Source organism: Dendrobates tinctorius, unplaced genomic scaffold (assembly GCF_039654945.1).
Source record: "Dendrobates tinctorius isolate UK_male_01 unplaced genomic scaffold, ASM3965494v1 ptg000075l, whole genome shotgun sequence".
Taxonomy (NCBI): Eukaryota; Metazoa; Chordata; class Amphibia; order Anura; family Dendrobatidae; genus Dendrobates; species Dendrobates tinctorius.
This window is the reverse complement of record NW_027361743.1, coordinates 48,084,070-48,108,668: the sequence shown is the minus strand read 5'-3', so window position 1 is coordinate 48,108,668 and position 24,599 is coordinate 48,084,070. Positions and strand designations below refer to the sequence as shown.

General features: G+C 41.1%; 1 protein-coding gene across 1 annotated transcript in view; it reads left to right on the top strand.

The window, feature by feature from the left end:
* Window positions 1-11,220: 11,220 nt before the first annotated feature.
* Window positions 11,221-24,599, top strand: part of TRPC4 (transient receptor potential cation channel subfamily C member 4) — a 520,170-nt gene continuing 506,791 nt past the window's right edge. Inside the window, exon 1 of the mRNA XM_073583258.1 lies at window positions 11,221-11,810. The gene's annotated coding sequence lies outside the window, so the exon portion shown is untranslated. The remainder of the gene's footprint in view (window positions 11,811-24,599) is intronic.

Genomic DNA, 24,599 nt, shown 5'->3' with positions numbered 1-24,599 from the left:
GGGACAGTTTTATAGGGCGGGTTGTTACGGACGCGGCGATACCAAATATGTGTAATTTTATTGTTTTGTTTTTTTTTATTTCCAAAAAATGAATTTATTGGGGAATTTTTTTTTTTTTTTTTTTATTTATTTGGCGATTTTTTTTAAAATTATTTTTACTTTTTTTTTATTTTTTTTTTACTTTATTACAATGTCCCAGGGGGGACATCACTATCCTGTGACAGATCGCTGATCTGTCACATCACAGATCACTGTGACAGATCAGCGATCTGTCACAGGCACTGCACAGGCTTCCTCATGCCTGCGCTTTGCAGGCACTGAGGAAGCCAGCTTCCTGCAGGCCCCTGGAGGTCCCCGTCGCCATCTTGGATCCGGGGACCTGCAGGAAAGGAGCCCCCCGCAGCAGCGCTGCACATTGCGCTGCCGTGGGGGGCTCAGGGAAGCACGGAGGGAGCCCCCTCCCTGCCGATGCTTCCCTTTAACCCCCGGTACACCGCGATCGTGTTTGATCACGGTGTGCAAGGGGTTAACGTGTCGGGGGCGGTCCGTGACCGCCCCTGACACGTTGTGCCAGGTGTCAGCTATGATAATTAGCTGACACTCGGCCGCGATCAGCGGCGCTCACCACGTGGGCGCCGCTGATCGCGATGACGTAATATTCCGTCCATGGTAATTAGGTCCATGGTCACATGGACGGAATATTACGTCATTTGTAGGTAAGGGGTTAAGATCTATATTTTGCATAAATAAGACTAGTAAGTCCTGGAAGTGATGAGATGGCCCCACAGAGCACTCATCTCAACAACATGGAGTCTATCTGGGTATGAAGAGACAGAAGGATTTGCACAAGCCTACATCCACAGAAGATCAAGATCTGTGCTTAGTTCTCCAAGATGTTTGGAAGAACCTGTCTGCCGATATCCTCAAAAACTACATTCAAGTGTACTTACAAGGATTGATGCTTTTATGTTGATTGTTTTGAAGGCAAAGAGGTAGGCATAACCAATACTGATATAATTTAGATTTATCTTTTGTTCACTCACTTTGTATCTTGTGAGTTGATAAAAAGAAAAAAACTATTTACTCTTCTATTTTTCAAGACTTTCTTGCTTTGCATCATTTTTTCCAAATTGCCTAAAACTTTTGCACAGTACAATATTTACTGTATATAGATGTAATCAAAATTATTCAAAACCCCATTGAAATCAGGATTATTAGCAACATTTACAGTCTTTCTGCTGTTTGCGATAACTAACCAAGAAAAAATTTAATTGCTCAACACAACTAATATAACAAATGGTTTCTCCAAATTCATTAAAATGCCAATTTCAATGACTACTAGAGTCTCAGAATTATCCAATCCTGTCATAACTCAGATACAATGGTCTTCCTTATACTGAAATTCTTGAGTCTATGTGCTGCAGCTTCTTCATATCATGTCAAAGGTTTCTCTATGGAATTCAAGTCAGGCCACTGTGATGGCCACACAAACATCTTTCAGGACTTCTACTGAAACCAAGCATAGCTTGGGATCTTTGTCCTGTTGCAAGTTCCAATGATGCCCAAGCTTCTGCTTCTTTACAGAAGGCGTGATTTTTTTTCTTAAGGTTTCTTTAGACATGATTGAATCTATCTTGCACCTCACATGATGAAAGTTTCCAGGGCCAGAAGAAGCAAGCAGTGGTAGAGCTTTACAAAGACAAAGACAAAAGTCTCTCATACAATCCTTATTGAAAAAATGACTAAGTATGGAATGGACAAGGCAACTGTTAGGTGGATTCATAACTGGCTTAGTGATCGGACCCAAAGAGTGGTCGTAAATGGCTGCACATCCAGTTGGAAGAATGTCTCAAGTGGGGTACCACAGGGCTCTGTCCTGTGCCCTGTATTGTTCAACATCTTTATCAACGATTTAGATGAAGGAATTGAGGGTAAACTGATTAAATTTGCTGATGACACAAAGCTAGGAGGGATAGCTAATACTAGAGAAGAGAGAGAGAGGATTCAAAAAGATTTAAATAAGCTGGAGAAGTGGGCAGCAACTAACAGAATGGTTTTTAACAGGGAGAAATGCAAAGTGCTACATCTGGGCAATAAAAATGAAAAAAGCATATATAGAATGGGAGGAATAGGGCTAAGTGACAGCACATGTGAAAAAGACTTGGGTATACTAATAGATCACAGACTGAATATGAGTCAACAGTGTGATGCAGCAGCAAAAAAGGCAAATGCAATTCTAGGATGTATTAACAGAAGCATACAGTCTAGATCACGTGAAGTCATTATTTCCCTCTACTCCTCTTTGGTCAGACCTCATCTGGAATATTGTGTCCAGTTTTGGGCACCACATTTTAAAAAAGACATCAACAAACTGGAGCAAGTTCAGAAAAGAGCGACCAGAATGGTGACCGGTCTGCAAACCCTGTCTTATGAGGAAAGGTTGCAGGATTTGGGAATGTTTAGTTTGCAAAAGAGAAGACTGAGAGGAGACTTAATAGCTGTCTACAAATATCTAAAGGGCTGTCACATTGTAGAAGGATCAACTTTATTCTCATTTGCACAAGGAAAGACTAGAAGCAATGGGATGAAACTGAATGGGAGGAGACACAGATTAGATATTAGAAAAAACTTTTTGACAGTTAGAGTGATCAATGAGTGGAACAGGCTGCCACGAGAAGTGGTGAGTTCTCCTTCAATGGAAGTCTTCAAACAGAGGCTGGACAGACATCTGACTGGGATGATTTAGCGAATCCTGCTTTGAGCAGGGGGTTGGATCAGATGGCCCAGGAGGTCCCTTCCAACTCTACGATTCTATGATTCTATGATTCTACTCAGCCACCATTATGCTTGTAAGATTCCTAAAGCCTTATTCGACTCAGCATAACCGATGGACTGTGCTCCCCTCCATTCCCACAGTGAAATATATCTACAAATATTATGTTTCCCTCTTCTCACCTTCCCCAGTCCACAGTTTAGTATAAATATTGTCATGATGTGACGGTCTTCAGTAAGGAAGAGGGGCCTCAAACTGTCCCTAGATCTGAGACCCTTACTATCCTCTTAAAGATAGAGAGGCCCAAGTCTCGGACCTTATTATGCTCCAGTAAAAACCCTAATCTGTCCCCTCCCCACCCCATAAGGCTTGGGACAGAAATAAAAGATAAACCAGACACAAGACAAAACAGGAATAACAAAATTCCTCTATCATACAAAAACACTAACCAACAATAGAAAAGAGGATAGGGACAAGGGAGGAATAAACTATATGGGAAAGTTAGGCAAGGAGATAAATATACATGTACAACAGCAACCTACAGAACACCACAACTCCAACTCCAAACTTCAACTACTTAGCTTTAGCACACAGCACAGCATCTCCAAAGAACAAGGAAGCAGAGCTTTCACCTGCAGCACAGAGAGAGTCTGGGTAGGTTTTATAGGGAGCGTTAACAATCAGATTAGAAGCAGCTGAAATGGAGCTGAATAATTCAGACCAGGTTAGAAAGGGTCGTTAACCTCTTTGGCACCAAAGTAAACCAAATAAATTTAATATGGGATCCAAACACACAGGTTATATGGAAAATGTGTGATTCCCAATATGCAGTGATCTTATACCCCCGGATCTCCCAGCTTGGCGTGACACACTTGTGACATATTGTCAATAGTCTACTGTACAGTGAAAATGTTGCCTCTTGTCAGGACAACGTCTGTGAAGAGGTGGTCAACATGTATTGCACTGAATATTTGGCATACTTGAATATGAGCTATAAAGTTAACAATTTCACCCACAGAGCATGGGACAGGGTACCCCCACAGAAGCAGCTTACAATTTCACCCATAGACCATGACCCTGTTCTCAACCCTGCCCTCTATGTTGGTCTCATAGAATAATAGAATGTTAGAGTTGGAAGGGACCTCCAGGGTCATCATGCCCAACCCCCTGCTCAATGCAGGATTCACTAAACCATATCAGGCAGATGCCTGTCCAGCCTCTGCTACAATACCTCCATTGAAGGAGAACTCAGTCACCACCTCTTGTGGCAGCCTTTCCACCAGCTAATCATCCTCACTGTCAAAAAGTTTTTTCTAATAGTCTGTATCTTTGCCCTTTCAGTTTCATTCCATTGCTTCTTGTGTTTCCATGTGCAAATAAGAATAAGGATAACTGTTATGAATGGGTCACCGAGGAGGATGGCAGAAACAGGCTTAGCCACCAGAAAACCAGAGAGGTTGGTAACTAAGCAGATTGCAGACTCCTGATCCTATCCACATAACTAGCAGTAGTCGTGGAGCATACCTACGATGCCCTAGACGCCTCAGCACAGCCGGAGAGCTAACTAATCCTAAAGCAAGAAAGGTGAAATCTAAACTTCCCTGGAGCAGACCCCAAAAGGAATAGACAGCACCCAAACATATATTGTCGGTGAGACAAGATGAAACACAAACACAGGCAGAAAAATAGGCTGAGCAAATGATGGGGCCCACACTGACTAGATAGGATAGGAAAGGAAAGACACTGTCTGCAATCAAGCAAAAACCCAGAAAAATCCTGCCCTCTTTCTGAGGCCATTAACCCCTTCACCACCATTCCTTTTTTTTCTGTCAGTATGGCAATGTGAGGGCTTGTTTTTTGCTGGACGAGTTGTTACCATATAAAGTACTGGAAAGCAAGAAAAAAAATTCAAAATGCGGTGAAATTGCAAAAAAGTGCAATTCCACAATTTTTCTTTTCTATGTTCGCTAAATGCTAAAACTGACCTGCCAGTATGATTCCACTGGTCATTATGAGTTCATAGATATCATACATGTATAGGTTTATTTTTATTTAAGTGGTGAAAAAAAATCCAAAGTTTGTAAAAAAAAAAAAAAAATAAAGAAAAAAAAATATTGCTATTTTCCGAGATCTCTTCATGATCTGTAGCTGGATGAGAGCTTATTTTTTGTGTGCCGAGCTAAAATTTTTATTGATACAATTTTTGTGTAGATACAATCTTGTGATCACCTGTTATTGTATGCGGCAACCAGTAAAACTTAGGCAATTCTGAACTCAACGATACCAAATATGTGTATTTTTTAAAATTTATTTTAAATGGGGCGAATGGGGGATGATTTAAAATTTTATATTTTTTTATATTTTTAAAAACTTTTTTTTTACCTTTTACTGGCTTAGCCTCCATGGGAGACTAGAAGCTGCAATTTTTTGATCACTTGCGCTACACATAGCAGGGCTTCAGTCCTGCCATGTATAGCTAAAATGCTCATTTGCTTTGAGTGCCAGCCACTGTCGTTGCTTCTGCTTTGAAGATGGACTTGCTGTGATGTGGATCCTGTAAAAGGCTTACCCCTTGCAACAGAAATGCCGCTTTACTTAGTAATACAAGTGTCACCCTGGAGCTCAGAATTGTGTGTGCAAGCAAAGTGCAAATCCAATGCACAGTTCTGCATTTTCTGCACAATAATGCTGCAATACGGAGGAACCCCTTACTCTTCCTGGCCTGATCATGGGCGCTAAATAGGGTGTTCTTTTCAGCATATGGTTCACTCTTCCTCCTCCTGACATGCCGCTGATCCAAAGACCAGAAAAGTTCCAGTCTTGTTTTATAACTCCGAAGAACAGAATTCCCAAACTTCTTTGGCGTATCTAATGATATTGAGCATATTGGAGCCAACTTTTCTTGCACCTTTCGTTCAGATGATTTGATGTATTGGAACTTAGACATTGAGACCTTCAGTGTTTAGTATGTACTTTACTGAGCAAACTGAAATCTCAGTGACTGCTGCTATTAAGTCTAAGGCTGGAGTCACACACAACGTAGAGAAATACGGACCGTATTTTACGACCGTAATATGCATAAATGGTCCTTAAATAGTGCTCCGTATGTCATCCATTTTCAGGGTGTGGCCGCGTATTTTTCTCATGTAAACATCCGTATGTAATCCGTATGGCATCCGTATACCGTTTTTTTCTCGCAGACTTGCATAATGGACATATAATGGAGCCCAATGACAGGTTTTCAAATCCCTGCAGCCTCAGTGACGTCAGCAGGAGTCCCCGGCTGATCTGTGAATGAGCTAATGACCGTGGGAAAAAAGTCAGAAACTTTCCCACGGTAATTAGTTCATCTACAGGCAGCCATTGAGGCTGCGCAAAGCTGAATCAATTAATTTTGTAGTAGATTACAGTGAGGCTGGTCACATTAGCACCGGTCCTCATTGTAAACTATTTAACCCCTTCTGATAGATTGCAGCGTGGGACATGACTGAACGGCGGAGAGGTAAGGATATTGGTGATTTTTTTATGTTATTTTTGTTGCAGGTCATGGTTTTATTTTGGGATTACCAGACTAATAAAAATTTGTCAAAAACTTGGTGTATTTATTTCATTAAAAGACTTTTTAATTAATGTCTGTGTGTGGTTTTTAACCCTTTCTTAGTATAGGGTTAATAATGGATCGGTGTCTTATTGAAACCTATCCATTATTAATCGGCTTAATGTCACCTTAGGCCGGAGTCACACTAGCGATAAAATCGGACGAATGCAATGCGATAAAAAAATCGCATTGCATTCGTCCCAATGTTGTTCTATGTTGCTGCTCCCATCATGCGTTTTTTTATCGGATCTGTTCCTCGGACCGAGACAATCGCAGCATGCTGCGATTGTCACCGATTTTCAGATCGGATTTGACAATGCAAGTCTATGGATGCGATTAAAAATCGCATTGAAAATGCACCACACGTGTGACTTGCGATTAAATTGCAAGACTTCTCCAGGTCAACAGGAAAGAGCATCAGGCATTGGATGTCAATTTGATGCTTAGATGCGAATAAAATTGGTTCATCACCGGAAATTCGGATGACAGACGGATCCCTGGACAAGTAATCTTTGTGCGATTTCGTACTGTTAAAATCGGTCCGCATTTTTAATGGTTGTGTGTGACTCCAGCCTTACAATCGAATAGTGACATTAACCCTTTGTTATATTAACCCATTTGCCAACGCTACAGGGCAATGGGAATAGAGAGGATAAGTGCCAGAATTGGCACATCTTATAGATGCGCCATTTCTGGTGTGTCTGGGGGCAGATTTTTGTAGCCGGGGGGGCAAAAACAATGGTCCCTCCCATGGCTATTAAAATCTGCCCTCACTCACCTGCTTTACCTCCCTGGTTGACAAATTACAGCGGGAGCCCACAAATTTTTTTACAACGAATTAACCCCTTAAATTATTACCTACACCTCCCAAATTTTGCACACAAACCCTCATCTAATTATTAGTCAGGGACATATAAAAAAACATGAAATGAAATGGTTTACTGTATGTAAACCATGTGTCATTTCATGTAGGGTTGGGGAATGATTTAACAGATGCCGTCAATTGAATTAGCGGCTATTCTGCTATGAAGAAATATAAATATATAAATATATATGTGTCTCAATGACATGTATATATATATTTATATATATATATGTGTATTCTATGTGTCTAGATCTATTTTTTCGTTTCTTTATTAAACCTGTCAGTGTGATTTTACTGTATAGCGCACTGAATTGCCGGCTTTTCTAAGACACCGGGTGCGTATTTCTCGCAAGTCACACGTGTGGTCCATGTGAAATGCATATTTTTAGCGCACCCATAGACTTGCATTCGCGTACTACTGCACGGACCGTAAAATATACGCAAGAAAAATACGGCTGATGGGAGCTGCCCCATAGAGAATTATTGGTCCGTGTGCAATGCGTTTTTTTAACGCCTCTCACTCGTCCGTATTCCTCTCTAGTGTGACGCCGGCCTTATTGTAGGTCTTTTGCAGTTAATTAAGAGTTTTTGGTCACTTGCATCCTCACTGAGCATGCAAGTGTTCAAAAACTCTTCAGGATCTCAGGAGTCTAATTTCAACCAGTAATAGCTTCCTCTGTGTGTCACATGCAAGTAGTGTAGCCAGTGTTCATGTAACTTGCAAAATATGATTCCAACTGTATCTCTAGGAACATTCAATCCCTTTGTAACTTTGCCTGTTTACTCCACTTGATTATGAAAGGCAATGAACTCTTAACTTTTGTACCGCTCTTTTGACAACCCATTAATATTAGTGAACTGGAGGAAACACTTCTGTCAGAAGCTGGTGTCTGTTTTTACATCACATTAATAGTAGGTAAAAACAGTCAAAGTAGCCGTACAAAGTAATAAAGGTTCTTGTCATAAAAAGATTGAATATAGAGATGAGCAGATCTTTTGAAATTCAAAGTTGCTAGTTTCATAAAATTTTCCCCAATATTTCCAATCACGGTGAATGAATTTGTGCAAGTCTTAATACTGAAAAAATTGTAAATGCTTGGAAAATACAAGTGGGGGGCAAAGAGAGAGAACCCCACTGATTATAAGAGCGTACACTCTATAGAAGAGAGAAAGAAGACCCCGCTGACCATAAGAGGTCACACGCTATAGGAGAGAGAAATAGGAGCTCGCTGAACTTAAAGGCTTTCACTCTATAAGAAAGAGACAGCACCCTGCTGATCATAAGAGCTTATACCTTACAGAAGAGAAAGAAAGAGGACCCTGCTGACCATAAGAGCTTACACTGTACAAGAGAGAGAGGACCCGCTGACCATAAGACCTTACACTGTACAGGAGAGAGAGGAGCCGCTGACCATAAGACCTTACACTGTACAGGAGAGAGAGGAGCCGCTGACCATAAGACCTTACACTGTACAAGAGAGAGTGAGGACTCTGTTGATCTTAAGAGCTTACACTCTACTGCCAAAAAAGAGAGGATCCAGCTGACCATAAGAGCTTACGCTCTACAGTCGAGAGAGTGAGGACTCGACTGATCATAAGAGCTTACACTTTGCAGACTATATCGAGAGAGAGAGAGGCCCCTGCTGTCCATAAGATCTTACACACTACAAAAGACACAGACTTACCCAATAACTCTGGAGATGGAAAATTACTCTATCATACAAAATGTTCACTATTGAGAACCCCTGATCTGTGATGATGCAGGTGCTGACCACTATACAAGGTAGGATGTCCTAGCTGCAGGGAAAGTCCATAGGAAAGTCCATGTGGCTGAATAAAAAGACATTAGCCTGCTCTTTGATGCTTCAGCAGTGTGGAATATGGTGCTGTGCAAGAATTTTTTTCATGAACCGTTAATTGAATCTCAAAGTATAACCCAAAATTTCAATTTCAGGAAATTTGACTCGAACTTGATCTTCCGCGGATTGATCCGCTCTTCTCTAGTTACATAAATCTGAGACAGCAGTGATCAGTAAAAATGGCATTTTGTGCTAAATTTTAAGCATCTGTAACAAGGGTGGGAGCTCATGGATTGCATCCAGACCCTCAAGGGGTAAATGTGATTTATTTACTTGTACTGTATGTGGTACAGGTAGAATACCCCCTGGGGCTGCAATTAACTGGGACAGGGTTAACTGAAGTGTACAGCCCAGGTGGGAGGGGGGACTGAGTGTTAGAAACAGAGGCAGAAAGTGACAGTGAGTGTATGCGAGGGCAGGAGTGCACATGCAGCAGGAATAGTGGGCTGCTAGGGACTATGTGAAATCAATATTCTGGACAGCAGATTGCAAAAAATATCCTTTGGGTGATTCCATTTAATGACCAAGGGCAACCTCGAGATTAACGTCGGGGGCCAGGGGCACACTCAGCTTGCTAAGCTAGATGACAGGATGACTCAGACCAAAAGGGTGTAAGGTATTGCAATCCAGAAATGCTGCTAGAGGTGAGTAAGATTCCCAATGGCTAGGAATCAGAGAGGGCTGTGCCTCCTACCCCGAGAACCAGGGTTAAAGTTGTATCCGGTACCTGCGGGAAAGATTACAACCCGTTGGGCCTTATCTTTTAAACCTGCTTGTAAAAACTGTACAGACCACCATTCTCTAATTAAATTTTTTTTTTTTGTTAACCAAGTGTCTCCTGGATTGTTTGCTGCCCTGGTTCCAGAAGAGGGATTCTTGGACTCAGAAGAGGCCTGCCGGTCAGAAGTAAGTGGGAAGCACCACACACACAGCAGCACACCAGGACTGAGACACACCTTGACTGTAGGATGCCAGAGCGAGTGAGTACCAAAGTTCGTCCACGACTACTTCACTTGGACATCTTACACAACCTCTTGTTATTTTAGTTGAGCTGAACTATTTTAATTGTTTCATTGGTTTATTGCAAACAGCAGAAAAATTATTGCTAACAAATGTAATTTGCAATGAGGGGTGAATATTGATTGCATCTATGTGTATACACATTCACTTCGTATAGCTAGTTAAAAAAAATAAGTGAATGAATAAGTAATTTACTCTTTAACTGCTGCCTCCTAAATTCCATTGACGTACTATAATATACATATCATTTACATGTGAAATGGAGGAAACAGTCCGACCTTCCAGGCTGTATACGATTCCTGCTAAAACCTTCGGAGCTGTCCTGTAACGCGGAGCTGAATTCGGTGGAAAATGATTAGGATCGACATTAAATTTACAAACAGTGTACGGGAGAAGCCTTGAAAACATCCATCACCTATCGCAGACGGCATTAATCCTGGATGACTACTGGAAACACTCAATTTTCTCAAATTCGCACTGAAAATCTGAAAAAAAAAGGATTCTCAGGAAACTGTTTTCACCGTCATATTCCCTGGTTTTGTAACATTTCTCCGGGCAGATGTACACAGCGTTCCCCATAGGACTCTCAGCGCCGTTCAACATTGTCTACAGATACGTTGTGAGTTCCAAAATCCTGTAGGCAGAGAACAAGCAAAAAAAAAAAGAAACAAGCAAAATACCTCACTGCCATTGCATAAAAAGTTACTTTGCGGTATTTTTTATTTTTTTTGTAACATAGTAACATAGTTTTGAAGGCTGAAGGAAGACCTTATGTCCATCTAGTTCAGCCTATTTTTAGTGCAGCTGTTCTGCATTGTTGATCCTGGGGAAGGCAAAAAACCCACAGAGTAGAAGCCAATTTTCTCCATAGGGAAAAAAATTCCTTCCCCTAAGCTGGGTCAACCATCTACTTATAATATGCTGTTATTCGTAACCTTCTATACTGTGTTTTTATCTGTTTTTTTTGTTTGTTTTCTTTTTGTCTTAAATAAACAGATGCATTTTGTGATTGAAATTTTCCAGCTCTGTGTGTCTGCAAGGTGCTCAACAGATTTTGCTGTGAGTGACGGAAAGGGAAAACATACCAGGCAGGCAAATGGAGCCAGCAAATCAGTAGCAAGTGATCAGTGAGCAATAGGGGAGATGCAAAAGAAAGGAGCTTTAAGTCAGTGGGAGGAAGGAAAAACTACTCAGTGAGTGGGAGACAAGGATAATCGAATGGGAAAGCAGGGAGATCAAAACAGCCTGAAGGGATACCCTAAGGGATTTCACCAAAGAGAGGCGGATACTGTACAGCTGGAAAAGATGCAGCCTCCATATAAGTCAATGTAGACTAGCAGCAGCCCAGACAAGTGCAAGTGGTAATCTTCATTTCACGAGCACGCTTCTTAACTACAGCAAGGCACTGAGCGTGGAGATGACTTGATGGCTTTTTTTTTACAGTCAGCATGGGATATTCCTATTAACTTCTCTATTGATTTTATCTCGTCGCCTCCGTAAAGCTTCTAGACATTGAGAAAAAAAAGGAATAACGAGACCGTTCAGTCCTACGCCTGGAAGAACAGATCCCACTACAAATACTCGGTGCGTTACCTTTCCTTATAAATCTTCCTAATGAAGTTTCATTTGGAAAATCCCAATCTAAAGAATCTGTAAACTTCACTTGTGGATATCAGAAAATTGCAATTAAACCAAGTAAGTACTAAATAACTTCTTGTACATTATTCTGGAATTCGGAGATGTGTAGTCAATAAATGGGATATCTTGTATTATTATATTGCACATCCCTTTATTGTGTTGTTTACTATTGTATGTTTTGTTGTTTTTTTAACCTATTTTATATAGTAACTTGGATTGTAAATGTGCTATAAGGTATAATATCAGCAGACAGAACGGATGGCTTTAGTCTGTTATTCTGGAGTTTTAAGGCTGGGGAACGCTGACCCCTGCAGGAAGGCTGCAAAAATAAGGAAAAATTGTGATTTCGGATCATTTGTATTCTTATTTTAATCAATAAGTTATGCTAGTACATTGGTAGATCAGTTTCCTGCTGAACTGTTTTATGTCTGACGGTAAAGGTTTTTCTCCCATAGTCTCAGCGCTGTTTATTCTTCATCCCTATTAAACACTCAGGAAGCCACTTAACACTTGTCTTCCCATATTAACACAATATTAGCTATTCTGGGAATTAAGCACATAGTGGAGATAAGATTTTTTTTTTATCTCTGTTCAGGGAGTTATTGAAGGAAGGAGGATAACAGGTGATCTCTCCAAAATTGCAGCACGATTATTCTAAGGGTATGTCTACACGCTGCAGATTTTCTGCAAAATCTAAGACGAATATCCACGAGGAACACATGCTGATTTTGTTGCCAATTCATCATCGGATTTCTCCCTTCTCCATTTATTAAACATTTAGTAGGATGAAAACTGATACAAAAATCTACGTAATAACGAGCATGCCGCTGATGTGAAATCCGCACCATGCTTTCACATTACAAAAACCCATTTACTTGTATAGTACTGTAAAATGCTGCAGATTTGCAGTGTGAATTCCGCACCACAAATCCGCAACAGATATATGACGTGTGAACTTGGTCTAATGCTTTTTGAAGGAGTATTCCATTCTCCAAGATCCTATCTCAATATGTTGTAGGTGTAATAATAATAATAATATTAGCACATACTTCCAATTAGAAATGTAGTATAGTTCTTCTGATAACCAATGTCACTTACCCCATGTGCAGGGCATTACAGTATCTTAGGCATTCATGGTTATGATCACTAGCAACTAACTAACTGTCACTATGTGAGTGGTCATAATAGCCATGAACATCTAAGCTACTGCAATGCCCTGGACATGGGGTAAGTGACTTAGCTAATTAGAAGAACTGTATTACTTATTGGGAAAGGATCTTGGAGATGGGAAACCCCTTTAATTTGTGAGTTTCTTTGGCCCTGGATATGATGGGGAGGACATGTAACTTTGTTGATATTAATTGGAATAATATCTTAATTAGCAATTGTTTGAGATAAAAGGATTGTCTTAAGGCCCCGTCATACTAAGCGATATCATTAGCAATATCGCTGTAACGTCACTGGTTTTGTGACGTAGCAGCGATATTGCTAGCGATATCGCTATGTGTGATACTTACCTCCGACCGGCTCCCCCGCTGGTTATCGCTGATCGCGCGAGAACGTCCTGGACCGTTTCTCGTCGTCAACTTCCTGTAGCACCGACGAGTGACGCGTGGACCCGGGCGGGAGGACGTCAGGATCGCCTCGTCTGACAGGTAAGTAACGACCCCCGACCGCTGCTATGTTGCTGGTGAGATCTGCCTGTTTGGCAGCTCACTAGCGACCACTTAGCGATGCACCAGCGATCCTGACAGCGTCATATCGCTGGTCAGGATCGCTGGTGCATCGCTAAGTGTGACAGTACCTTTATAAACAACATTTTTAAGTCTCCACAGGATAAATGATAAATTTATAATCACTAGGGGTTTGTATGCTGAGACCTCCACTGACGCCGGGGTCACACTTGCGAGTGCAATGCGAAAAACTCGCGCATTAATACCCGGAACTCAGAACCGGAGTGTGCAGCTGCATGTATTTCTATGCAGCTGAACGTTCCGGTCCGAACCACCGGCGGCAGTGCCGGGTATTGATGCGTGAGTTTCTCGCATTGCACTCGCAAGTGTGACCCCGACCTGATCCAAAAAAGGGGCTGTAAAGTCTTCTGTGAGAATGAAGCGTTACTGAGCAAGAGCAACCACTGGTCCATACACTTTGGTTAACTACTATAGAAAGTCATTGGACAGTCAACCCCTTAATGACCAGAGGTATTTTTGTTTTTGCGTTTTCGTTTTTTGCTCCCCCTTCTTCCCAGAGCTATAACTTTTTATTTTTTGGTCAAAATGGCCATGTGAGGGCTTGTTTTTTGCGGGACGAGTTGTAGTCTTGAACAACACCATTGGTTTTATCATATCGGGTACTGGAAAATGGGAAAAAAATTCCAAGTGCGGTGAAATTGCAAAAAAAATTACAATTCCACAGTTTTTTTTTTTTTTTTTTACCATGTTCACTAAATTCTAAAACTGACCTGCCATTATAATTCTCCAGGTCATTGCAAGTTCACAAACACCCAACATGTCTAGGTCCTTTTTGATTTAAGTGGTGAAAAAAAATTCCAAAGTTTGTTAAAGAAAAAAAAATTGCGCCACTTTCTGATATCCACTGCGTCTCCATTTTTCATGATATCGGGTTGGGTGAGGGCTTATGTTTTGCGCGCCGAGCTGATATTTTTAATAATACCATTTTGGTGCAAATACGATCTTCTGATCGCCTGTTATTGCATTTTAATGCAATAATGCGGCGACCAAAAGAAACGTAACTGTGGCGTTTTGAGTTTTTTTTTCTCGTTACACCATTTAGCAATTGGGTTAATTCTCTTTTTATATTGATCGGGCAATTCTTAACACGGTGATACCAAATATGTGTATATTTTATTTTTTTATTGTTTTATTTTGAATGGGGCGAAGGGGGGTGATCAATTTGAACTTTTATATTTTTGTTATATTTTTAAAAACTTTTTTTTACTTTTTGCATGCTTCAATAGCCTCCATGGGAGACTAGAAGCTGCAGTACTTTGATCTGCTGTGCTACACACAAGAGATGATAACATCGCTTGTGTGTAGCAGAAATGCTGACTTGCTGGGAGCGCCGAACACCAGGTGGCGCTTATCGCAATCGGGCAATGACAACTATAGAGGTCTGCTGGAAACCTCTGGTTGTCCTGAAAACCTATTATTGATCCACGATCCCCAATGGGTGAGATTTCCAACGCGCTTCGGGTAAGCTCGAGTTGAATGCCGTTATCAGAAATTGACAGCGGCATTTATCTAGTTAATAGCCGTGGGTGGATTGCAATTCCACCCATGGCTGTTGCAGACACATGTCAGGCTGGTTTCACATTCGCGTTAAAACAACGCTGCGCCCTGCGTCGTTAAGCCCCGCATGTTGCATTTCGGCGCGCACGGCGCACCGTCAAAAGTGCGCAGCACGCTACTTTCACACTGGCAGCAGTGCATGATCTGTGCACCCTATGCTAAAGATAGGGTGCGCCGATCGCATGCGTGCAAATGCGAAAGTAGGCGGTGATCCCGGATGGGGCGGGCAGGGAGCCGGATCGGGGCGGGGCTTAATGACGCAGGGCACAGCGTTGTTTTAACGCGAATGTGAAACCAGCCTCAGCTGTATATATCATCTGAGATGTGCCCAGAAAGGTGCTGGCTCAGCGCCAGAGCCCGCTCCAAACAGGGCGAGTCTGATGTGGGCGTACTATTACGCCCAACATCAGAAAGGGGTTAATAGAGTAGTAATCAGGTATGTTTAAGCTAGATTCTTACTAATAAAGTGCTTTCCATTGAGCACAATGTCTGCAATTCTGTCAGGGTCCCCAAAAAACAAGATTTTGAAGTGAACCCTGACAGAGCCCTGATGAGGCCACTGACTTCAATAGAGCCACTGTGGACACTGTCTGGCCTCCACCCTGGCTGTATTCATCTTTTTCAGACATGCTTAAAAAGTGGTCTGGCAGAGATTCCTGTATTAGTATCAACCTATCCTAAGTAATATTTCATTCTTTGGGGGCCTCAGGTGCCCAGTTCTCGCATACAGTGGTTGTACTAATGGTCAAACATCCAGAATTCATACATTGATCACTAATCCTGAGGATAAGTGATATACTGTATGTTGCTTATGAGACAAGCTTTCTATTCTTAAAAACTGTATGGCATTTGCATTTCAACTTGTTTCCATATTTAATATAAATTCTATTGTAATATATATTGTCATGTAACAATAGCGTCTATTCAGTTCTACAAAACAGAAATAGATATTAATTCTTCTTAAATATTCTGCATTATGATCATGGTTAATAATATCAATGTAATATTGTACATTACATAATTGTTGTTTTGTTCTAATTAGAATAGATTAGAAATCAATCTTTAAAAGAGCAGTCCCACAAAATGTTTTATTCCCTAAACCTGTGTAAATGTGTATGTAATGTAATGTAAGTATTTTAAATGGGTTCTCCAAGAATGTAATAAAATGGCAAGCTTCACAAAATTCTAATGGCAGCCTGTCCTAGTCACATGTCATCATAACAGGCTTCAATATGAAGAAATATAGCTCCCAAGACCTGTGTCTCAACTAACAGAGTAGCTGTATCATGAGCTGCAGGAGAAGGGCTTTGACATCAAAAGAAATAAATCTTCGACTTGTCTAAAAAGAGAAAAATATTTATTTATTTAGATATCACACCTATTCTCCTCAGCTCAAGGAGGTATATGGGTTTCTGATACAGCTCCTCTGTCATTGAGACACAGGTCTTAGGAGCTGTGTGTCTTCAGATTGCAGCATGTCCTAACTCCTGATTAGCACTGATTGATGTTTGAATTACGTTTGGGGACTATTTTCTTACATTATTGGAGAACCCCTCAAATACACTCAACAATCGCCATCTTTCCTAGTTTTCAGTATTCCTCCAGTCCTCTTCACTAAAATTCTGATTTGCTGGATCACACTGGGATTTATGTGTGAGGACAATGTAAGTCAATAAAGCCTCATTTTGACATTACACAGACTTACATTGTAAGGCCGGGGTCACACTTGCGAGAAACTTGCACGAGTCTCGCGTCTCAATACCCGTCACTGCCACTGGCACTCAGGACCGGAGCGTGCGGCTGCATGTATTTCTATGCAGCTGAGCGCTCCGGTCTGAGTGAGTTTCTCGCAATTGTGACCCCGGCCTAAAAGCAATTTCCGTTACACACATAAACCTCAGTGTGATTCAGCAAGTCGGGTTTGCAGTCACGTGAGTGAGAAGAGGACCGGAGTAGTGCTGAAAACTACAAAAGACTGCGATCTTTGAGTATTTTTTTTTTACCTTAAACATCATTATATTTTTATTTCAACAGGTTTGGGGAAAACAAAAATTTAATTGGGGTGCTTCTTTAAATGTTCTCGTCTCCATTTATTCTCCACGAGAAAGTCAATGTCTTTCACAGCCAATTTTAAACCTGGTGGATCTATTCTTCTGAGCACCGATGTGCGTCTTGTGACTTCAGGAGATGTAGGTTTTTGCATTGTAGGTCTTGCCGGTGTCAATGTGGAATGATGTCTGTATACATTGTCTTTCTGCATTCTGGTGTGATGTGTTATTTCCACATTACATCATTAGTGTCTAATGCCGAATACTGAAGCATTTCTTAATTAAATTACAAACTGCGCCTTTCCTTGGATTATGCCTTTCACAGAAGAAAATGGTAGTTAGGTCTTGCCTCTCGCTCTACAATCTTGTTAAGCTGATGGGATCTCATAAGCATTTGTTTTACTCCACTGTGTTAAATATAGTTGCCATGATTAAGAAGAACTATAGAAGCTATTATTAGGGTAAGTTCACACTAGGTGTTTTTTAAGCTTTTTTAAATGCAAATTTTCAGCTGTGTTTTAGGGTATGTTTCCATGGTCCGGAAACATTCAGGAATAGCTGCAGATTGGAACGCTGCGTCCTGCCGCAGCGTTTAATCCGCAGTGGCCAGATGTTACTGCATAGTGGAGGGGATTTTATGAAATCCTGTCACCACTATGCATCCGATTACGTGGGTGACACACCCGCGTAATCGGACATGCGGCTTGTCTTTTTAGACCGCAGCATGTCGGTTTACCTTGCGGAGACACTCAGTCTCCACAAGGTAAACTGCCTACTCTATGGGTACCTTGCGGTGATTCATTGAACACATCCGGAATCACCGCGTGGACCGAAGGGGCGAAGCTTTGGGCGGAGCAGGGTTTCCACTCCGGCCAAAGCGCAAGTAATACGGTACGTGGAAACATACCCTTACAGTAACACCTATGTCTATGAGAGTTCAGGAATCTGATGCACACATTTTGCTTTTTTTGTCATCAATATTTTGTGCGTTGCATGGTTTTTGTTGAACAATAGAGCACATCACTTCTTGTTTTTTTCAGCGTTTTTCACCCATTGACATGATTGGGTGGTGATAAAACGCTGCATTTTTTAGTTTGTATCACTTAGAGCAAAGATCTAGACATATAACATGTGAAACTTTCCGGAGCCGATTCATTAACACAGGCATTTGAGCACACCAGTCTTAACGAAGGGCTCACTGGGGTACTAATCAATTAACAGCAGCATTCCGCTTAAAGGGAATATTTCACCAGGTTTATGCTACTCTCTCTGAGGGCAGCATAATGTACTGTAGAGAGAGAGAGACCCTGATTCCAGTGATGTGTCACTTACTGGGCTGCTTACTGTCATTTTCATAAAATCATTGTTCTATCTGCTACAGATCCAGCAGTTCTCTGATGCTGAGCTCTGTATAACCCCACCCACACCACTGATTGGAAGATTTTTCGGTACACTGTGCAAAGGCAGAAAGCTGCCAATCAGTTCTGGGGCCGGGGTTATAAAGAGTTCATGAATATGGAGGACTACCTGGAAGCAGGTTTCCTAGTCATCTAGTGATATTCTCTTACTGATCAATCAGTGATTTTATCAAAACTACAGTTAGCAGCATTTTAAGTGACACATCACTTAAATCAGGGTCTGCAAAACACATGCTGCTGTCAGATTTGGTGGCAAAAACCTAGTGACAGATCCCCTTTAATCAATGGCCAGAAATGTCCTCCCCCATTCACCGACTGGAGTAATTTTCTGAAGTACGCCATGCCACTAAGTAGTAATGGCGTAACTTTTTATGAATTTGATGAACATAGCAATGCCCTGTCCCACCCATAGAGCGCCCATATTGGCAAAGCAGGCCAAGACTAGCATATATCTCCAAATGTCTCAATGTTTTTGTGCCACACTGGAGTCGGGCAAAAATATTGCAACTTATTAAGGTGTTTTACATCAGACCTGAACCAGGTCTTCAGGTTTTTTTTTTCACTTTGTAGCAGACACATAAATTGAAGACAACCAATATGATATATGTCATTCAAGATCAAGAAGATGTAAACTTATGGAATCACTTTGCAATTTCCATTTCTAAAATAAATACTAACTCAAGTATAAAATTTCCAATTAGTCTGCAATGACAGAGGAGTGGTCACAGACCTTATCAAGCTGGTGGATTTTGCTAATTGATAGAAAACATGGCCCCAACACAACAGCTGTCAGCTGAAACCGCAAAAAAGGATTATAAATCAGCTTTAAAATAGAAAACCAATTTGGGCTGTGGCAATCATCTTGGTCAAATGCGCAAAATTTGGTACAAGGGTATGAAAAGGTTGTAGAAGGAAAGCATACAGGTAGACCAACAAAGACAGCAAAGAATCAGGATAGAAAACTGAAAACAAAAAGTCTTAAAATTGGAAAATGCAGAAAAAAAGGAAAGGAGATCAAACGGGAGGAAATAGCAGACGGTTATGGCGGAACTGTAAGAAATCATCTAAAAGAAAAAAAAAATAGCCAACAACAGCATCTAATCAGAAGGAAACGAGTGTGGGTGATTGGATGAAAGTGATATTCATTGGTTAATCACAAATCTGCAATGGCCCAAGGGAAGAAATATATAAGAAAGGTGATTGCTACATGAAGAAATAACATTACCCCACTTATCTATGATGGCGGTGTACGTCCAGAGCAGAGCAAGGGGTGATGGCAATCACTGCCTGCACTGTCATTGCACCAGCGTACATAGGAAAACTTCTCTTTTTGTATTAATAAGGAATAGGTTTAATTCTAAAGTCATTTAAAGCTTCTTTTTAAAGGGAGTCTGTCACTCTCAAAATGCCAAGTCAACAGCATAAACATTTGCATATAGGTCATACCCCTATAATTTCACGCCAAGCATATGAAAAATCGTATTTAATATGTAAATATGGGCGCTTCAGGGCACCCTTGGCGTGACCTGATGTACAAAGTTACGCTCTTCTATTTACCTACTAACCCCTTCACGCCGCAGCCCATTTTTGTTTTTGTGTTTCTGTTTTTTGCTCCCCTGCTTCTCAGAGTCATAATTTTTTTATTTTTACATAATATAGCCATGTGCTTTCTTGTTTTATGTGGAACGAGTTGTAATTTTGAACAGCACCATTGCTAAGACCAATTTCACAGTGTTTTTTTTTAAGGTTTCTTTTTACCATAATCAGCAAATGCTAAAACTGACCTGCCATTATGATTCTCCAGGTCATGACGAGTTCATAGACACCAAACATGTATAGGTTAGAATCAATGGTGGCACCATGTCGCGTGTGGAGACCCCCTGATGTACCTAAACAGTAGAAACCCCCCAAGTCTAACTCCAACCTTAACCCTAACATACCCCTAACCATAATCCCAACCATAACCACAACCCTAACTTTGGCCCAACCCTATCTTTACTTTAACCCTGACCCAAACATAACTTTAGCCCAACCCTAACCCTAACTTAAGCCCAACCCAAACTTTAGCCCAACCCTGACTTTAGCCGAGCCCTAACTTTAGCCCAACTCCCACTATAAACCCAACCATAACCCTAACCCTAATAGAAATATGGAATTAAATACATTTTTTTTAGTTTATTATTTTTACCTAAAGGGCGGTTTGATTTACTATTTTTTTCATTTTGATCACAGTGATAGACCCTCAGTGATCAAAATGAACCAATAGGAAAAATTTCCTATTGTTGCCGGGTGCCGGCTGGCAGATCTCGGTGAGCGCACATCAGAGGAGAGAGAAATTAAATGGGAAATTCAACTTTTTTTTTGAGGTCGCCATTATTCCATGAATAACGGGATTGCAGCACTGGGGTCGGTAAAAACTGACCCAAGTCATGTTCTCTGGGGTCTCAGCTACCCAAATAAAGGCGTATCGTCGGTCGATAAGGGGTTGAGTAGTGAAAATAAATCCAAAGTTTGTTAAAAAAAAATTGAGTTATTTTCCGAGACCTGTAGCATCTCCATTTTTCATGATCTTGGGCTTGGTGGGGCTTATTTTTGGCGTGCCATGCTGACATTTTTATTGATACCATTTTGGTGTAGATACGATCTTTTGATCGCCCGTAGTTGCATTTTAATGCAATGTTGCAGCACACAGCTATATTGGCTCTAGGTACAGTGGGGAAAAAAAGTATTTAGTCAGTCAGCAATAGTGCAAGTTCCACCACTTAAAAAGATGAGAGGCGTCTGTAATTTACATCATAGGTAGACCTCAACTATGGGAGACAAACTGAGAAAAAAAAATCCAGAAAATCACATTGTCTGTTTTTTTTTCATTTTATTTGCATATTATGGTGGAAAATAAGTATTTGGTCAGAAACAAAATTTCATCTCAATACTTTGTGATATATCCTTTGTTGGCAATGACAAACGTTTTCTGTACGTCTTCACAAGGTTGCCACACACTGTTGTTGGTATGTTGGCCCATTCCTCCATGCAGATCTCCTCTAGAGCAGTGATGTTTTTGGCTTTTCGCTTGGCAACACGGACTTTCAACTCCCTCCAAAGGTTTTCTATAGGGTTGAGATCTGGACACTGGCTAGGCCACTCCAGGACCTTGAAATGCTTCTTACGAAGCCACTCCTTCGTTGCCCTGGCGGTGTGCTTTGGATCATTGTCATGTTGAAAGACCCAGCCACGTTTCATCTTCAATGCCCTTGCTGATGGAAGGAGGTTTGCACTCAAAATCTCACGATACATGGCCCCATTCATTCTTTCATGTACCCGGATCAGTCGTCCTGGCCCCTTTGCAGAGAAACAGCCCCAAAGCATGATGTTTCCACCACCATGCTTTACAGTAGGTATGGTGTTTGATGGATGCAACTCAGTATTCTTTTTCCTCCAAACACGACAAGTTGTGTTTCTACCAAACAGTTCCAGTTTGGTTTCATCAGACCATAGGACATTCTCCCAAAACTCCTCTGGATCATCCAAATGCTCTCTAGCAAACTTCAGATGGGCCCGGACATGTACAGGCTTAAGCAGTGGGACACGTCTGGCACTGCAGGATCTGAGTCCATGGTGGCGTAGTGTGTTACTTATGGTAGGCCTTGTTACATTGGTCCCAGCTCTCTGCAGTTCATTCACTAGGTCCCCCCGCGTGGTTCTGGGATTTTTGCTCACCGTTCTTGTGATCATTCTGACCCCACGGGGTGGGATATTGCGTGGAGCACCAGATCGAGGGAGATTATCAGTGGTCTTGTATGTCTTCCATTTTCTAATTATTGCTCCCACAGTTGATTTCTTCACTCCAAGCTGGTTGGCTATTGCAGATTCAGTCTTCCCAGCCTGGTGCAGGGCTACAATTTTGTTTCTGGTGTCCTTTGACAGCTCTTTGGTCTTCACCATAGTGGAGTTTGGAGTCAGATTGTTTGAGGGTGTGCACTGGTGTCTTTTTATACTGATAACAAGTTTAAACAGGTGCCATTACTACAGGTAATGAGTGGAGGAAAGAGGAGACTCTTAAAGAAGAAGTTACAGGTCTGTGAGAGCCAGAAATCTTGATTGCTTGTTTCTGACCAAATACTTATTTTCCACCATAATATGCAAATAAAATGAAAAAAAAAAACAGACAATGTGATTTTCTGGATTTTTTTTTCTCAGTTTGTCTCCCATAGTTGAGGTCTACCTATGATGTAAATTACAGACGCCTCTCATCTTTTTAAGTGGTGGAACTTGCACTATTGCTGACTGACTAAATACTTTTTTTCCCCACTGTATGTGATTACACTTGGCTTCCTATCTATTACCGCTGGTCCATGCGCCAGTAAGTGCATGTGCTGTCTGCTGACTTCAGCGCCCTCTCCTCCTTACTGAAGACATACAGGTGCTTCTCACAAAATTAGAATATCATGAAAAAGTTAATATATTTCAGTTCTTCAATATAAAATGAAACTCATATATTATAGAATCATTACAAACAGAGTGATCTATTTCCAGTGAATATTTATGTTAATATTGATGATTATGGCTTACAGCCAATGAAAACCCAAAAGTCATTATCTCAGTAAATTAGAATAATTAACAAAAAACACCGGCAAAGGCTTCCTAAGTATTTCAAAAGGTCCCTTAGTCTGTTTCAGTAGGCTCCACAATCATGGGGAAGACTGCTGACTTGGCAGATGTCCAGAAGGCAGTCATTGACACACTCCACAAGGAGGGTAAGCCACAAATGGTCATTGCTAAAGAAGCCGGCTGTTCACAGAGTGCTGTATCCAACATATTAAAGAAGGACTGGCTTTAATATGCAAATAAACAATCATTGGTTTGTGCCTTTCTATTGTGATTTAAGTATTTGTTTGAAGTAAAAAATGTAGATGAACAACCTCAAAGTTTGGTGATCCCTAACCTGCTCCACAGCATGGGGGAATGGAGGGCAGAAAGGTAACATGATGGAAGCCCCTCCAGGCTATGACAACCCCTTTACATAAAAACTACAATAGTCTTTCCAGATTAACTGCTTTACCATGTGATGTGAGAGCTCTGTTATGATAGCCCTGCATGTGAGCCTTCTCTAGATGTTGTAATCTGCAAAGTGTAAAATACTTTTCCTTCTTGGTGTTGCAATCTCAATATTGTAAAAATACTTACAGAAATGTGGAAAATGTGGAGGTAATCTTTTCCTTTGTATACAAAGCTAAATAAATCCAATTATAATTTCATTGGATTCTGTAAACAATAGTATATATAGCAGTGTACAGAGACTATCCTTCTAATTCTGCTGCCCGACTAATCCACCTGTCCCCCCGCTATTCCCTAGCTTCTCCCCTCTGTCAATCCCTTCACTGGCTCCCCATTGCCCAGAGACTCCAGTAAAAAACCCTAACCATGACATACAAAGCCATCCACAACCTGTCTCCTCCATACATCTGTGACCTCGTCTCCCGGTACTTTCCTGCACGCAACCTCCGATCCTCACAAGATCTCCTCTCTACTCCCCTCTTATCTCCTCTTCCCACAATCGCATACAAGATTTCTCTCGCGCATCACCCCTACTCTGGAACTCTCTACCACAACATATCAGACTGTCACCTACCATCGAAACCTTCAAAAAGAGCCTGAAGACCCACCTTTTCCGACAAGCCTATAACCTGCAGTAACCACCGATCGACCAAACCGCTGCACGACCAGCTCTACCCTCGCCTACTGTATTCTCACCCATCCCTTGTAGATTGTGAGCCTTCGCGGGCAGGGTCCTCTCTCCTCCTGTACCAGTTATGGCTTTTATTGTTTAACATTATTGTACTTGTTTTTATTATGTATACCCCTCCTTACATGTAAAGCGCCATGGAATAAATGGCGCTATAACAATAAATAATAATAATAATAATTGTTGTTCAGTGATTAATAGTGAATTGAATCCCAACTCCTTTGTATTAATGACCAGTTATGTGATAGTTTTATTATTATGTCTCCATTATTTTTTCCTTAGGGTTTTCTATGTATAAATAGTCAATTTCTGTGCTACATAAGAAC